Source organism: Danio aesculapii, chromosome 19, assembly GCF_903798145.1.
Source record: "Danio aesculapii chromosome 19, fDanAes4.1, whole genome shotgun sequence".
Lineage (NCBI taxonomy): Eukaryota > Metazoa > Chordata > Actinopteri > Cypriniformes > Danionidae > Danio > Danio aesculapii.
The window spans coordinates 26,889,041-26,908,579 of NC_079453.1; the positions used below are offsets into that span (position 1 = coordinate 26,889,041).

Consider the following 19,539-nt stretch of genomic DNA (forward strand, 5'->3'; position numbering starts at 1 on the left):
AGAACACATTTAAGTTCAAACAAAAATGTATATTCGGCATGGGAAGTTTCTTTAAAGATTCAAGCTTCAGAAACATGACCTTCATCAACTCAAAATTGATCTTTCTACTAGATTACAGTAACGGTGCACCAAAGGAAATACAAATATTATATTAAGAGAAAACAAATAAGGATGAATTCATTTCTTAACCCTTTAGTTTCACAATTTTTCACAAACCCACTCATTAAAGGAACAGTGCCACTGAGGGAACCTGTGTAGGTGCATAGTTGACAATGCTATTCGTTGTGGACCACAAACCTACAACCTTTCAGTTAATGTATTAATTTCAATCCCAACACACTAATGAAACATACACTACTAGTCAAGTTTGTCTTTTTTGTGTGTGAAACATTTATATTAAGCACTGATTAAACTGTCCACACAGTCAAGATTGGCAGATTATTACAAAAATGTTCTTTTAAAAATTCTCATCAAGGATTCCTCGAGAAAAAAAAAAAAAGAATGAAACAAAATGTATCAGTGTTTTCATAAGAATGTTAAAGCAGCAAACTGTTTTCAACACATCACGATAATCAAGTGTTTCTGAGCAGCAATTCAGCGTTTTACAGTATTTCTGTAGGATCACTTGACCCGGAAGGCTGGAGCAATGATGCTGAAATTCAGCTTCATCATCACATGAAGAAATTATATTTCAGAATTTGTTAAAAGAGCTGTTTTAGCTCATCAATATTTATTGATTATTGATCAAATAAACGCAACCTCAGTAGCATAACAGTCTTCTTTCAAAAACACGACTAACCTTTAAAGTCTGTGTGAAATCCAAATGTACAATGTTTATTTTGCTAGCACACATTGCTATTCTTTAGGTGAACAATTAATCAGTGGAAGTTAATCCACTGAATTGTTTTTGCTTGTTTTGGTTATCTTTAATCAAAGTCAGACCATGTGCTTCTGAGTTTGGAGTGCCGGTACTTCTGTTGACGTAGTTACCATTAGTTTGCTATAACGTAAAAAGACAGCCCAACCTTCTACTCAATGTTCAATTCAGTTAAAAGTACAGCAATATCCTGAAATAAAAGGCTTAGCAACTTTCGGTTCACACTGATTTTAAGCTCTTGAACGGTAGTGTATTAGTTGGTACCTTTCTACTATCATTTTTGTTGACTTTTTTGTTGTTCATTTTACATCATTACAGCACTGTAGTAATAAAAAACCTATTTATGAAAAAATAAAATGTTCAATGTGCAACCTAATGGGAAGTTATGGGAATCCATTAACCAACATGTGCATCGCCTACTTCTGTTTCATTTAAAGCTGTTGAGATAAACTATATAAATATATTGGGCTCATATTATATATATTTTTAAGTTTACAGAAGATGCTTACATCTTTAAAAAAAATTAATTACATGAGCTAGGGCCACACAATGTTTCAGCATCAATATCACAGTGATATCGCTGACGCATGCATGCAGAAAACCATTCCCGTTCCTCATGTGCCGCTCCTGCATTTGAGTTTGAATAGTGAGTTAAGACTATGAAATTTAGGATTATTCATTCATTCATTTTCCTTCGGCTTAGTCCCTTTATTCATCAGAAGTTACCACGGCGGAATGAACCGCCAACTTATGCAGCATATATCGATGCTGCGTATTGTGCAGCCCGAACCTGAATATGATTTGACTACTCTGAAAACATTAAAGCGCTGTTTATTTTACTTTCATATTTGCTCTTTTGCATGTACAGTAGCTATGCTTGTAATTCATTAATTACATATATATGATTTGTTCCCCTAAAGAATGACTCTATTCAATCAAAATTTATCAATTGTTTCCAAATAGAGCTATTCAAGTCATCTGGTGAAATTTAATTATATTGCAATATATTAAAAAAAAAATAATAATAATAAAAATAAATAAATAAATAAAAAAAATATCACAATGCCAGATTTTTGTGCTGCCCTACAATACACTCACAGGCCACTTTATTAGGTGCACCTACTAGTACTGGGTTGGACCCCCTTTTGCCTTCAGAACTGCCTTAATCTTTTGTGGCACATATTCAACAAGGTACTGGAAATATTCCTCTGAGATTTTGGTCCATATTGACATGATAGCATCACGCAGTTGCTGCAGATTTGTCAGCTGCACGTCCATGACGTGAATCTCCTGTTCCACCACATCCTGAAGGTTCTCTACACCATCACCATCAGCCTGCACTGTTGATACAAGAAAGGATGGACAGTGCTTTCATGTTGTTGACGCCAAATTCTGACCCCACCATCTGAATGTCGCAACAGAAATCGAGACTCATCAGACCAGGCAATGTTTTCCAATCTTCTATTGTCCAATATTGGTGCGCCTGTGCGAACTGTAGCCTCAGTTTCTTGTTCATATCTGACAGGAGCAGCACAGGGTGTGGTCTTCTGCTGCTGTAGCCCATCTGCCTCAAGGTTGGACATGTTGTGCGTTCAGAGATGCTCTTCTGCATACCTCGGTTGTAACAAGTGGTTATGTGAGTTACTGTTGCCTTTCTATTAGCTCGGACGAGTCTGGCCATTCTCCTCTGACCTCTGGCATCAACAAAGCATTTGCGCACACAGAATATTTCCTCTTTTTCTGATCATTCTCTGTAAACCCTAGAGATGGTTGTGTGTGAAAATCCCACTAGATCAGCAGTTTCTGAAATACTCAGACCAGCCTATCTGGCACCAACAACCATGTTCAAAGTCACTTAAATCACCTTTCTTCCCCATTCTAATGCTCGGTTTGAACTGCAGCAGATCATCTTGACCATGTCTCCATGCCTAAATGCATTGAGTTGCTGCCATGTGATTGGCTAATTAGAAATTTGCGTTAAAGAGCAGTTGAACGGGTGTACCTAATAAAGGGGCCGGTGAGTATATGTTGCGTAAAGTAAGGCCTGAAGATTTGAAAGGTCCTACATTTTTATATAGTGAATATAGCAAAGACAAAAGAATAAAAATAATAAATCACACAAATCTCCAAAGAAGTGACCGATTACAAACCTGATTCTCTGAGGCTAAGACAAAACAAATCAGTGAAGAAAGATTTTAGTAAAACAAACAGAGAAAGTTGTGGCAATGTTATATATTTTGGTGAAGCTGCTGTAGAGAATGTATGCATGTTTACTGAGGTCTGAGTGTTGATGTGATTACTGCTCTTTATCAGGCTTGTAGATGGACAGTGTTCTAGCTGATGGGTCTGTGGCCTTGATCCAGCGGGGCATCCCAGTAATGTGGCGTCCACTCGCCATGGCCGGGGTAATGCTTCTCAAAGATCTGTCTGATGAACAAGCCCTCTTTGGTTGTGGGAGGATTGATATGGTACAGTTTATTAGCATTCTTCAACTGAGAGTCATTCACCTAAGAAAGAAAGAGGAAAAAAAGGCTTTTATTTAGTGTCCAAAGCTTGTAAAAGGGGTTGAATATTTTACAAAAATGATGGTTCGTTTTTATTGTTTGGTGCAGAAGGGAAAAACTAAATGTAAAAAAAAATGTGTGCGGTGTGTGTTTTATTAAGGATTGGTAATATGCAATATGCAATAATACATTTAAATTCAACGACACACACATTCAGTTAAACTTTTTTAGTTAACTATTGAGTAATAATATTTAATTAGATGTACTTAAAAAGGGTTAGTCTCATGTAATTATGCATAAATAATTGAAGTAAGGTAAATAGATGGAACATTTGTAACAAGGACATCTTAAAATAAAGCGTTTCCCAATTTTCTTAAGGAAAAAAACTAAATTAATACTTGGACATTACGATTTTATATATACAATTTACAAAAGAACACAAACTATTTATTTATAGTCATAATTAAACTATTACAACTATACAATTTGTTTATTTTTAGATGTGCTTACATCAACACTAAAAATCTATTTATTAAATTGTGCTTCTACTTTAATTTGTTGGTAAAAAATACTTTACACAGGTTTTAATTAATAGTTTTATTGACTGTGAACACTGAATGACTTCTAAGGTAAATGTAAATGCTACAAGACATTAGGTGCAAGCTGCTTTTGTTTAGACATATTGAGAGATTACATGCAACTTAGTGGAATCAGCAGTAAAGTGGAATTATGATCAAATTTGAAGAGCATGATAGAATTTGATTGGTGAATATATATTGACTAATTGTCAATTATTATACAGAAGGTGTGCATTATAACATCTAGTGAAGTTTCATTCATGAAATCGACAGAAATCAATCTAGAAATCAATCTTGAGGTTTGAAACAATATTTTTGATAATTTTCTATTTAAAGCTGGACTCTTCTGTAGTGAGACTCTTGTGTACTAACACTGAGGTAAAATCAAACTTTTGAGGTCGATATGGCTAGGATTTACACTCTCATTCAGTATGTACAAAAGTGGAGTGTTCATTTGAGAATCAATATTGATTTGTTAAAAACGAAAGTATAACTAAAAAATTCTAATTAGGTTGTGCATGCACATTTGTTAAAGCAACACTGTGTTGTTCCTTTAATACACATAAGTAGGCCCACATGGAATCTGCACACACGAAATCCACCGATTTATTAGTCCACCATTAAGTCTATTTATTCGCTTATGAAAATATTTATAAATACATATTTAGTCGGTTTTTATATGAATTACAAACTAAAATGTTTACTGAAATAAATATTAACATAAACATAGAAATGGGCGTCTGGTTCGAGTCCCGGCTGGGCCAGTAGGCATTTCGGTGAGGAGTTTGCATGTTTTCCCCGTGTTTGTATGGGTTTCCTCCGGGTGCTCCGGTTTCGCCCATAGTGTGTGAATGTGAGAGTGTATTGGTGTTTCCCAGTAATGGGTTGCTGCAAGAAGGGCATCCACCATGTAAAAAATATGCTGGAAGATTTGGTGGTTCATTCCGCTGTGGCAACCCCTGATAAAAAAGGGACGAAGGAAGTCGAAGGAAAATAAATTAATGAATGAATAAATAAATAAATATAAATATTAATATAAATAAACATAAATATTAACTAAAAATGAACAAAAATAACATTTATTTATTTGCAATGCAGTTTGTAAATACAATATGTAAAAACTTTCTGTTTTTAGTAGAAGTATTATATGAGAGACTTGGTTTGTTTACAAAACAAGTAGATCTAAATGGATTTGCATGATAAAACTTCAATAAAATTAAAATATGATTTGTTTGTCTTATGTTTTAAGATTTTAGTTCCTATTCTTCCAAAATAATTCTGCATAAATTCACTTTTTTTTCTTGTTTACAAAATTCAGCACAAAAATAGCAAAAAAAATGGTCAGCAGATTCTGTCTGGCCCTGCACATGAGTAAGAAACAGAAAGACCTATCTGTAATAGGTGTACCATTACACGAGTATGCAGAGTATGCAGTACCTCAGACTCAACATGCTCCTGCAGGCTGGGTGTACCAAGATTTCTTCACAGATGTCAAACCGTCACTGAAGGCCTCTTTCCTTCTCCAGAGAATCTCATCAGGAATCAGGTTCATGCCATTAAAAGCATCCCTCAAGAGATGCTTCTCCACACCATCCTGTTCACATCAAAACAACTTGTTCAGTCTGCTTTCAGAAACCAGTACATTTGTAAACTTCCGGTGACCTGGTATTGTGAGTGTTTTTTCTATTTTATACGGTTTCTTTTACAGCATCGATGCTGTAATGGAATTTAAATACAATCAGTTAAACAGACTTTGGCATTCATTTAGTTGCACAAGCGTAAAAAAAGCCGTTTACTCGCACGCGCCTGTCAGAATCGGCAGGCTAGCGCAGAAGCTCCTGTGAATATACTGGGGTAAAATAAATGCTCATATTATAAAGACATGGCTGGAAAAATTTAATTTAATGCATTGCTTCTTGTACAATCTGAGACCCACATATATCACTCAGCCAGTGGAGATCGCTGATTTTTAAAGAAAACAGACCTTAATCGCGCCGATTTTGCAATGGCATACAGTTCACCAGAACGATTTACCCAGGTTGCTGGCAAATTAAAAGTCCTATTAGTATGCTTCGACATATACCCTATTATAGTTTTAACAAAATGAGGTTTAAAATTATAGAATAAAAGCTTTGACTGTGTGAAAAGATTACAATACAGTCGGAATAACCCTATAATTGAACTAATGAAAGCAAAAATGATCATAATATTCACAAAATATTATACAGTTAGGTAATATTATAAGAGTGAAGTTTTTCTTAATTCCATCATACGTGTAGTCATATATGTGATTATTTTATAAAACAGTTCAGCAACTTAAACTTACAACTTACTGTAAAAAAAAAAAAAAAAGTAGTTCACCCAAAAATTTACATTCTGCCATCATTTACTCACTCTTGACTTGTTTTTAAACCAGTTACAAACCAAAATAAAGGTATAAGGGGATTGGAACGACACAAGGGTGAATCAGGGTGTTTCTGCAGGTTTCACCAAGTTAAAGTAAAAATCTACATTGTATAAGCGCTATACAAATAAAGGTGAATTGAATTGAAAGGAGACGAGAATGGCCAGACTGGTTCGAGCTAATAGAAAGGCAACAGTAACTCAAATGACCACTTGTTACAAACGAGGTATGCAGAACAGCATCTCTGAACCTTGAGGCGGATGGGCTACAGTAGCAGAAGAGCACACCGGGTGCCACTCCTGTCAAGAACAGTAAACTGAGGCTATAATATACACAGGCACACCACAATTGGACAATAGAAGACTGGAAAAACTTTGCCTGGTCTGATGAGTCTCGATTTCTGCTGCAACAATCAGATGGTAGGTTAAGAATTGGGCGTCAACAACATGAAAGCATGGATCCATCCTGTCGTCTCTCAACGGTTCAGGCTGGTGGTGGTGGTGTAATGGTATGAGGATATTTTCTTGCACACTTTAGGTGCATTAGTAACAGTTGAGCATCGTGTCAATACCACAAACTACCCGAGCATTGTTGCTGACCATTTCATGACTACCCCATCCCTTCATGACTACAGTATACTCATCTTTTGATGGTTACTTTCAGCAGGATAACACGCTACGTCATAAAGTGTGAATCATCTTAGACTGGTTTCTTGAACATGTCAATGAGTACACTGTACTCAAATGGCCTCCACAGTCAACAGCTATCAATCCAATAGAGCACCTTTGGGACGTGTGGAGCGGGAGATTCACATCATGGATGTGCAGCCAACAAATCTACAGCAACTGCGTGATGCTATCATGTCAATGTGGACCAAAATCTCTGAGGAATATTTCCCGTACCTTGTTGAATTTACCCACGAAGGATTAAGGACGTTCTGAAGGTAACTAGTACTAGTGGGGTGTACCTAATAAAGTGTCAGTGAGTGCATTTCAACATAACTTTTCTTAAAGCTTGTCTTCAAAAAAATTATAATAAACTAAAGAAGTGCACAACAGTCTGTCCAGATCAGTGTCCTCACCATATAGTCTATAAACACATGGATAACTTTAAACAAATATCATCATAAAGAAGATAATTAAACACTTAGTAAATAGAGTTAATAAATAGAGTTTTACTGAGATAGATTGTTGGTGACTGGATGGCTGTTGGCCTGATTGGGTAGCTTTACATGGACAAAGAAAATTAAGACGTTTAAAATTATTTAAGACAGTATTTAAGTTAATTTAATTTTGAAATTTAAGGACTTTAAGACCCATAGACACCCTTATGAGTAATTAATAATTGTCATTTATGGTTAAATATTCCAATGTTAGTTTCAGGAATAGGTTTAGGGACAGTACTTAGTTATCATTACTCATTTATGTAATGACTATTTGAAGTACATAGTATGAATATGTTAAACTGGACTGTAAAAATAACGTGCTACTGATAAATGAGTGAAATGAGAAAAGCTCACCTTAGGCACTCTCATCTCTTCAGGCAGAGAGAGGTAGTATGCTGTGAACCTGTGGTCCAGAAAAGGCACTCTCAACTCCAGTCTAATGAAGAAACATCAAATTTGTTTTAGAGTTACTGACCCTGTATTACAGTGTGTGAGCAGTAAGATAAGAGAACGAACAGTCAGTGTTACCCATGAGCAGCAGTGGTTCTGTCGGCTCTCAGCACGTCAAACAGATAAAGCTCTTCCAGCAGACTCACACTGTCCTCTGCACCAGCTTTAGGTGATGGAGCTGTTTCAAAGAGTCAAATATTTAGCTGGAAACTCAACTCATAAATACTGGAATGATACATAATCTGTTATATATTGAACAAGCAAAGTATTTGATGTTTTAAAACCAGTGTGTTTTGTTGCACTGAATGTAAAGTTGTGTGTATTTTATGACTTTCTTTTGTGATTAAATTTAAAAGTGAACTTTGCAATAAGGCAAGTTAACATGCAATTCAAATGACAGTTTTTTTAATAATCTTGTGCTATGCAAAAGATATTTAATCAAATGTACAAATAGTACACATATGAAAGTACACATATTAATGCGTTTCAAAATTAGATAACATGATAGATTAGGAAATGATTTAACAGAATAATAAATTAATATTTATTCCTCCTTACAGTATGGTATTCTTTATAGAATTTGCATTTAGTTGTTTACATTTTGAAATTAGTACTTTTATTAATTATGTATATTCTGTAATGTAGTAATAAATTCAAAATTAAAGTAAATGCAAATATATATTTATATGTATTTGTTCTCGAAATTAAATTACTTTGTTATCCTAATACAATGTGTAATTGTTACTTTGATATATTGTATCACATAAATTAATAATTGCTTTTATTTATTTATTTTTTTCTATACTTAAAACATTTCTATTGACCACTATGATTTTTTGTGAACATTAAAGATATATTTTACAGTAAAGAGCTGTGATTCAAATATATAATCTATTTTTAAACATGCATACAAGTTTTAGAATATTTATTATATGTACGCTTACAAAAATGTTTGTCAATGCACTCAGCAGAAAAAATATATATATATTTCAAACACAACAAATGATGCAGGTGCTTAAAGATGTACATGGATGGTTCTACAATGCATGTTAAATAAAAGTACCTTCGAATTTAATGCAATTAAATGGATCTTTCATCTGAAGATGTAAATTTAGTCATCATCCACTCCTCCATGTTTCAAACTATTACTACTTAGTTGTTAAACTCAAAGATGATAATTTGAAGAATGTTGGAAACTGATAGCCATAGACTTCCATAGTATATTTCTCCTACTATGGATTTCAATGATAAGTTTACAAAATTCTTCAAAATTTCTAATTTTTTTAATATAAAAACTCAAAAAGGTTTAGAAGCACTTAGGAATGTATAAATAATTTGTTTTGGGTAAACAATCCCTTTAAGTGTATTAAACCATTACATCATGTTGTGACTTTTATCAAACGTAATAAAACTATCATAGTGTGCATAGCTGATACTTTATCAACTAGCGAACAAAGGTCATTCAAGACATTGCATCTATTAAAACAGTAATTAATATATTACAATAGGCTATATACAGTACAGTACAGTACGATAGATTAGTACAATAAAATATTACATTTATACATAAAGTGTCCAAATACTTTTTAAAGTCATTGTCAATACACACAAGTTGACTTAGCGATGACATGTACCTTATGAAAAGTAGATGTATCCTTGTGTCAGCTCATCTGAACCTTCACCTGAGAAAATCACCACACTGTCTGTCTTCTCCCGGATGTATTTCGATACCAGGTACATTCCTGCAGAAAAAATGCCACACACAGAATCACTAACGCTCCTGCTGCCATCTAGTGGCTCTCAGTATATAGGCAAACATAGCGCTGTTTTGGTTATACTTGAATATCAATTTGTGTAATCTCTAAAGTCTAAACTATAATATGGTGCCACAAATCCAGCATGTTTTCTGTATGACACATGATGCTTTGTGTGAATCATGGGAGTAACTTACATTAAGCTGCAAACAATCAGTGAAAGTGTTTGAAAACGGTGTACAGTGAGATGAAATTATTCTCCTCAGAGTTCAATCATTGATTATTAAAAGTCAACTTTAATTTAACAAATGACTTTCTGCAGACCATGAAAAACTTGAGATAAGGTCTTTCCACAGCAACTTTATAGAGGTGTTGAATATTACTGTACTGTATGGAAAACAGAGAGAAAATAAAATGGAGGAACAAACAAAGTGATCTCAAAAAAGCTTTGACCATAGACTTGCTTGTGATACGAATGTCATTCAAATATCAAGCGTAACGTTATTTCATGATGGATAAATGTAAAGTAAACACCAAATGTACTTCCCACACAGATTCCATCATGATTATGGATTATTTGTAGCACAACCTTACTATTAAACAACAACAACAAAAGATGTGTTTCAGTTCTTTTTGATAGAAGTTTCCCAAACTAAAGGTGCAGCCCATACTTTGAAACTCAGTAGTCACATGCAGGGAAAAAAGGTGAAAAGAGGATATTTGCCATATTTTCTAAATAATAAAAATATAAATGCACACAATAAAGACTGTTTTAAACAGTGAGAAAAAGCTGTATTACACAGATAAAGAAAAACATGAGATGAGAGAAACTTTTGGAAACTTAGCTAATGCTAAGCCTTTTCTGCTAACTAAGTTTCTATATGGCCTGATGCTGATGATGCATTTTACAAGTTCAGACCACCATTGTCTCTAATCCAGAGGATTCACAGGGTTGCATGAGGTCTATGGCAACAGTAACAATAAGTCTTAGAAACTCTTTGCAAATGTTAAATACAAACAGTGGACAAAAGTACCTTTATTAAAAGTACAGACACTCTATTACAATTATTAATCAAGTAAAACTGAAAAGATTTTATTTGTACATTTCCTTTGTAACCAAAACTCAATTTTTGATTATTAATGTGCGATGTTAAGCACTTTATTTAAAGAGGATTTTTCATCATTTAGATTTTTTGAACCCTCAGATTTCAGTTTTTCAAATGGTTTTATCTGTCAACCCAACATTGTCCAATCCTGACAAACCATACATCAATGAAAAAGCTTAGTTATTATGCATTCAGAAGATGATGTATGAATCTGAACATTATGCTTATGCTCTATAGGTATAGACTGCCAACCACACCAGTGCATACTCACGTAGAGAAGCTCAGTATTATTGTGACTGTTACTATTGTTTAATTCACTTATATCTCATGTTTTGGACTGTGGGAGGAAAACAGAGTACCCGGAGAAACCCACGTGAACACTGGGAGAACATGTAACTCCACACAGAATGCCAACTGGCCCAGCTAGGACTTGAACCAGCGACCTTTTGCTGTAAGGCAGCAGTGCTAGCCACTGAGCTGCCGTGTCACCTGATCCTAAATTAAATATGAAAAAAAAAGGAGGAAGGAGTGGGGTTGATGGGCGGTCTTTCAAAACGAAGATGGGAGTAAAGTTAGGCAGGATATTTATGCTGAGTTTGGAATGATCCGATTAGCCATCTAATGATTACTGATGGGGAACAAGCTGCAGACCATCATATCACATGCTCCTCTCGAAATTAGTTTGTGAAACTTCACTTAAATGACAGCGAGAGGATGGCTTCCATAAAATAGAATCAACTTTGTGGATTCATGGCAACAGTACGCTTGTATGATGTCATCTCAGAACCACCAGAATAAAAAAAAAACAGAACCAGATAAACCAGAACCAAACAAACTCAGAACCATTCCAGAATAAAAAGATAAAATATTGGAGATTGATAGCATAGGCCCAATATATAATAATCACTCAATATGTTCTCATCTAAATGCTATGCGCAAAATTCTATATGAGTGTATCTTTGAAGGTAACCGGCTCGCTACTGCTTTGTTCACAGCTGTTGCTGGAAAAAAAAATGCTCCTGCAGCTACAAAAATCACCTCTTGCTGGCATAGAATGAATGAATGAATTAATTAATTAATTAATGAATACATACATTCATACATACATACATGCATACATACATACATACATACATACATACATACATACATACGGAAACTGCTGTCTGTGGGAGACACATTTGTAATCCATGCGGCTTTTGATGACAGAATGCGCATCTTAGACTTGGTACCATCTACACAAAAATCACACAATCTGACACAGTGAATAAAGTATAATAATGAATTTGATTTAGAGCACTCACCGACAGAGGCACGCACAGTGGTGATGTCATAACTCTCCAGGTGAACGATGACATCCTCCAGTGCACTGATGCCCTCCTCTGGTGTGAAGTTTATCACATGGTGCTCACTGCCAATGTAGTCTGCCACCTAAATCACAAAATCAGACCAATCTACATTTATCTACTATCAAACTGTAAAAGGTACTTCCAATGAAGTTTCTGGATCTAAAAAAAATATGCTTTTTTTGAAAGAGAAAATACTGATTGTCATCTTTAGGAGGCCACACTAATTATATAAACTAAATTTATATTGCCATTCATACTTATGTGGGGTCTATAGTTCATACATTCCAAATTTTAGTAAAAACTGTTTTGCTAAATAAAGTTTTTAAAATGCAGATTTGCACTATTAACTTTCTAAAAAAAAGCATTTGAATTTAATAGATATATTACGGATTAAACTATATAACATTGCATTTTATGGTTAGCTGGGCTTCAGTGTGACTGTAAAAAGGTACAAAAATTGATGACAAAGAAACAAGTTCTACCATTTTAAAATATTTTGCAGCATAAAAAATTCATATGAAAACATTTAATTAGATTTTTCAAATACAATATAAAAATAAAATAAAACACAATATATGAAGAGTTCAGATGCAAAAGCCGCTAAATGCCACTTCCACCAAAAATGAGCTAATGATATTGAGTGAATGCTTTAATTCAATTCACTTTAGGAACTTAATACACCATCAACAAATAGATTTGCTTCCAATTATCCAAATCCCGGCATCAGCGCATTCAGAAATAACAGTTTGTTGGCCAAAGCCACTAAACGCCACTTGCCTTTGACAGCAAAATCCGCTATATCCCGAGAACCAATCAGAAGGCACGAATCGAATCATATGTTTTCAATGTAGCAGCGCGCTGATACGCTGGCTTTTATTAAGAGACATATTCTGCTTTCGATTTTAAAAGACGTAGTTTGATGAACTGGATGAGCCTGTCCGATTGTCAGTGAATGGCAAATGAAAACGTGCCTTAACACAAAACTCTGTGCATTATAAGAAAAAGAAAACACACTGTACAGTCGCAGATGTAGCAAGCATTCATAATGTTTTTTGCGCAGTGACGCTACTTTGAATGAGTCTGATTTTCTATACATTAAATGACAACAGCGTTCACGAAAGACAAAATTAAGATGCTGTTCTTTTATCCCGCGTGGATGCTATGAAGAAAAGCAAGGGACCAAGACCTTAAGTATAAATAAATGAATGACAGCTTCTAAAAGTGTCAGAGAGACATCCATCTCAGACATCATTTAAAAAAAAATTATTTAATGTATAAATCTAGACATTGTTTGTATTACTTCATAATACTTAAACGTCTGATAAGCTTTTTATTTTAATAGACAATGCACAGATATTAATGTTTCATAATATTGTACACTACATTATTTGAATCTACCAAGCTTAGTTTACAATGTTTACAATGTTCTACTTGCATTAAATTTAAATCCAAAATATCAGAAATGACAACAGACTGTTAACATTTAATTAATGTTATTGATTAATGCACTAACTTGACACATTTTATTCATTCATTTTCCTTCTGCTTTTTCCCTGGTTTATCTCAGCAGAATGAACAGCCACTTACTTGACAGATTCATATATTGTAAATTTTAGGTGGTTTGTGTAATGTGTTTTATGTAAAATAATTTCTAATTGCATCTTAAATGATTTTCAACTAAATACATTGTCTTGTCCAAATAGGTGGATTTAGAGGGTTTTGCATAAAAAGCAGAAGTGGATTTAGCTGTTTGAGGCAAAGAAAATCTACATTGGTAAAAAACAAAGAATTGTCTAAGTGACATTTTGGAAAAAAAGGTATTTTATTTACTAGCTAATAACGTTATCATTACATATAAAATGAAACTTCTGAACCGAATCAGGAGCCTGATAGAAAATGCTCAATTTACAAGAAAAGAGGTCTGATGGATTTAGAGGGTTTTGCATCTAAACTCTTCATATATATTTTAAGGTTTACATTTTACAATTGTAGATCCCCACGGAAGCCCTGTACTTTGCCTGCACATCAGTAGAGTGTAGGCTTGTGCCGTATTCGGTATGCGATAAATCACGGTAATGAATATGCACGATATTGTTATCGCGGGCACTTTCAAAATACCGTGAAAAATAATAGATCCGAATTTATATTCTTAGAACGCGCCTTAGCTTATTTTCCATCAACCGCTTGAAGAAACACTGCGTATATGCTGCGCAGACTGATGCGCACTCTGATGTAACAATCCCCACATGTTAGAAGCCCTGTGTGCATGCAGGTCCTCACACGCAGGGGCGACTGGCCATCTGGCAAACCGGGGACTTTCCCGGTGGGCCTACGTACTTTTGGGCGGGCTGATCCGTTTTATGATTTGATCGGCCCATAAAAGGCTTAGGCAGCCTACGTTTTTTCTGCCTTATTGATTGACGCTGCTGTGATCTGTGACTCTCTGAAAGTAGATGCTTTTTTCACGGACAGACAACCGGGCCGGCCCATGTGACACTGCCGCCCATTGGCTCTTTTCGGTATTGACATTGGGCTGGCCCAATCACAAACTCCTATTTTGGACTCCGTGTGAGCGTGCGTCGTCTGTGTGTATTTGTCAAAATAGTCGAGAGTCAGAGAGAAGAAACGCAAGGGAGGCGCAGAGAAATCGCGAGAAATACACCGGCGTTTCATTAGCGATTCTGAAAAGTTCTCTGTTCATTCTAGTACACCGGCTAAAAACGCAAATCACGTGACCACACACTTCCTGCCCAGAGCTGCAGCCACTAGTTCAGCGGGTAAGGATAACCCCAGGTGAGAGTTTAGTGCATGTCAGACAGTTCATCTGCTGGATGGTCTCACCTCTATATAGTTGTTAAACGGATATTGGATTCATCTTGTTGTCTCTATCTAACAATTCTTATGTCTTTTGAATCACTTGTTCTCAGTTAACTGTTTTGGCTGAGTGCAAAGATAAGCTAATATATTAATTATTGTAACCACATACACTGATTCTGCACATTGACTGATTGCTACCTTTATCGTTTAATTTAATGTACGTTATACTGTTATAATGGCCATTATTGGTTATTAAAACTGATATTCTGCAAAAGAGACAGGGTAAGTTCATTCTTTTCAATGGAAATGAAAGGAGACAGTTATATTTAAGCCTGTTTTGTTATAAATATGCAGTGTGAAGATGATGCTCATAAAAATATGCAGCATACACGAGGCTGGTTTGTTGTCTGTTAATCATAATATCAAAATGAAACACATTTGACTTATATTATGTTTTCATTGTTTAGATAGTGAAACAGCAGCAGATGAGTGAAAGAGGTTAAAATGTACACTGTTCCCTTTGAAGATTTACCCATCATTAGCAGGCAGTTTTTGTTATGTTTATTATTGAATATAGGCTGAGTGAATAGTGTATTGAATAAGCTAAATTGGCTGTAGTGTATGAGTGTGTGTGAATGAGTGTGTATGGGTGTTTCCAATATGGGTTGTGGCTGGAAAGGCATCTGCTGCATAAAACATGCTGGAATAGTTGGCAGTTCATTCCACGATTGCTGATCGAAGACGGTTGTCCGTTTGCACATTCACTTTGATATAACTGCTCAAGTTTACTTTATATGTGTATTGTTTTATTTATATTTATTTGTATTAAATGTTTGAAGTACTTTTAGTTAATTAAAAAGTTTATTAAAGTTTACTAAGTTGACGAAACTGAAGTTTTTTGTGTTTTTTTACCTGTTTCTCTAGTAAAATTACAATATCGTGATAAGTACCGTATACCGTGATAAAAGCTCAATCAATTAATCGCAGGCATGAAAATGTGATACCGGCACATGCTTCTTTGGCTAGTTTCACAAGCAAAGCAGCAACCAGACTTGAGTCGAGACCACCTGAAAATTAAAAAATTTAAAAAAGAATCCACAAAGCCATTAAAATAAAAAAAAATAACTGAACAAACCATCGCACCTGAGAGAAGGCAACCGATTCTTCTGTGAGCCATCAAGCGTTTCCTTATTGCATCTTCAAACAGGATCCTAATGTTACTCTTGACAGTCTCCAATTCAAAGTCTGATGGGGGAAAATGAGATCAGAATTGGTGGTGTAAGCAGATCAAGGGGTTAAACAACAAGCTACATTCAAAGCTTTGTAAATTGGAAAAGCATTAATCAACAATAGATAGTTATTATTAAGTGTGTAATAAGTTAAGTAATCAAGTGTAAAAATCCAATAAATACTGGATTATGTTATTGAGATAACATTGTGTTTTGGACCTTGGATTTTTGGGTCTTTAGAAAATTACATTTCGATAAATGGAAACTAATATTTAAAGCGACAAACAAAAATCACTGATATTCCACGACTTGGACCAAAACACATTCTTTTAACGTCGGGAATAGTCTACTTAAAAATCTATGATATTCCAAAAAAATTCACTAATGGGAACCCTGCAAATAAACACTAAGAACGACTATAATCTGAATGTGATCAACCTGCGCCCAGTCCCTCGAGTTTGCTAAAGTCAGCGTGTTTGGGTTTGTCTGTGCAGCAGTGAAAGCGATCCATCTGAACAGACTCCACTTTCCCACTGAGCTTCAAGTCAAACACCTCAAAGTGTCCCGGTGGAAAAGCTGTGATCTTTGCAGTGGGCATGGAGTGTTGATCTGTGTTAGACCTGTTAAGATTGAAAGTTAAAATCAGATTCACACAATCACATAACAGCACAAAGTGAGTAAAAACATGGCAATGACTCTACCTTTGCCTTCGGAACAGACAGCTAGAAAGCCATCGTCGGTCAGCATTCTGAATAGCGGTCTCACGCCATATGTGTCTCTTCCCAGGTGAACCTTTCTGTTAGCTGTGTCCAATAAGATGAAGGCGAACACACCATCCAGCAGGGAGCTCATCTTCTCGATTCCAAAGCGATCGTACAGGTGCAGAAGGATCTCACCATCCACTTTGGTTTGATAGTCAAACTCAAAGTGATTCTTCAGCTGTATAGAAGATGAACAGATGGCACAGTACACAATTACTGTAAATAAAAGCTATCAGACTGGTATAAGAAACGTTTTTTAAAGTTATGGTCATTTTAAAGAGTTATATTAAACTTAGTGGTTGACTGATTTTAGACCATCAGCATTGGTGAGATTTCTGTCTGGCAGATTTGTTGACAGTTTAATTTGGCAACACTGCTAATTCGATTATCATCACAGAGTCTCTGTTTAGCAGTTTTGTCCAATTATTCTGATGTAGTTTAATTTCATATTTATTTTTATATTTATATTTTTAATATTGAATTATTAACCAATTACGTTTTTTAGTGGTGTAACGGATGACAAATCTCACAATTTGGATCACATTATGATTTTTTTTGTCACAAATGAGACCATTTTTTGGATCAGCCAAATAGCTGAGGAGAAAAATGTCATTTGCTTTCCATTCATTACAAAAACAGAACTTAGAACCTGTAATTTTATGAATAAAATGAAGAAATAATCAGCTGAATAAAAATAAATTGTAAAATATTCGGTACTGTAAAAAATTCACTGTTACTACTAATATTGCTGATAATCCTAGATGTATAAATCTAACATAATTTGTACAACTTATATTTATTTTTATAGTCTCATATTCAATAAATGACTCCATTAACCACTCATAAAACCATGTTTCATGGCTGATGTGTCAAGAATTATTCAGTGGCATATTTTTGTTAGCTTGTTGTTGGTTAAATAATGTAATTGCTGCACACAACTTTCATTTTTGAGCGTGGTTAAATGCATATAACGGTGATTTACATCTTTACCATAAACATCAGTGGTTATATCTAAATTATAAACTGTTATTCCCCTACTTCTGTGTTATTTCACTGTTTGTAACTTCATAATGAACTCAAAAGACTAAAGACTGAATCTCTTTCTTCTTTCAAAAAAAGATTTGAATGCAGCGATTCAAAGGACTAATAAACCTATGCAAATCACCATCATTTATAATTTATGTTGTGTGGGTGTTGAGATCCCGATCTCTAAAATGATTAATCGTGCAGCTTACACTAAATGCATTGATTCAGGCAAACCAAGTAGTGACAGAAAACACCTTTAATGAAACCCACCACATCCTGAAAGCCTAAATGCTTTCATGCATGTGATTTGAATGACGTGAGAGGCGATCTGTGATCGTAACAAATTTATGATTAATCTACGAGTAAAAAAAATGTATTAATTCGAGGGCCGTGTGTGTTCCGAACAATGGGTTGTGATCTGTACAAATCACTGATAAACCATGATCTGTTACACTCCTAGTTTTTTTCCCAATTTTAATATTGCATGTTGAAAATTTAGGCTATTGTTGTGTTCAAATGCAAAATACATTTAATAATGCAAATAAACATCACAAAAAAATAGTTTTAAAAATATAATTCTTTGTACTTTATTCAATAAAGAAATAGGTTACACAAACCTTTTTTCAAATATTTTAATCCTCCAAATAAGAAAGTAAGACTTCAGTGATTCAATGGATTCATTCAAACTGCTGATTCTTTCAAATGGTTCTCTTTATAAATGTGCCATTAAATCATTGGTTAACACAATTTGTTTAAAACACAGATTCATTCTAAGTGATGATCGACATTTTTACGTCTAAATTCTAACAAAATGTTATTTTCTTATTTATTATATATTATCATTTAAAAGGTTGTATAAAATCAACACCAATGTGCAATATCGGTATCTTTCAGCTACTAGATACAGGCTACTAGAGATGTCAAAACCCCTGTTACCAACCTTAATGTGGTTGTAGATCTCGCCATTGTAACATAACCACAGATAAGGGAACTTCTTGACTCGCAGAGGCTGCATGCCGTAAAGTTGGTCCACAATCGCGAGACGATGAAACCCAAAGCAGCAGTTGGTGAAACCGTTGACATTCTCAAAGCGGAAAGCATCCGGTCCACGATGAAAGATCTTCATGGCATTAGTGCACTGAACCGAAAGGCACTCATCACTACCAAACAAGGCCCATATGCCACACATTCTGATGCTGCGGATTAATAATAACATCAACAATATTAATAACAACAATATAATTTTTTAATCATATTTTAAAATAGGCACAAAACTGACAAATTAACAAGCCAAAGCAAAAAGAAAAACTACAATCCTACGAAAATGAGAATGACAAGTGAATTAAAACAGCTTAAATTAAATATATGGTGCATTTAAATTTGTTAGTTATGTTTATAGAACAAAATATGGTGCTTATTGCAAATTATATATACTACAAAATGTAGGCCTAAGAGAATTAAATCTATAAGGTTTAATGGTATGGTTCAATAAAAGTAAAGGATCAAATTATGAACAAAG

The 19,539-nt window shown here is 34.7% G+C and overlaps 1 pseudogene; it reads right to left on the minus strand.

The window, feature by feature from the left end:
- Positions 1-2,544: 2,544 nt before the first annotated feature.
- LOC130246306 (asparagine synthetase [glutamine-hydrolyzing]-like) lies at positions 2,545-19,212 on the minus strand (annotated as a pseudogene).
- Between the last annotated feature and the right edge of the window lie 327 nt (positions 19,213-19,539).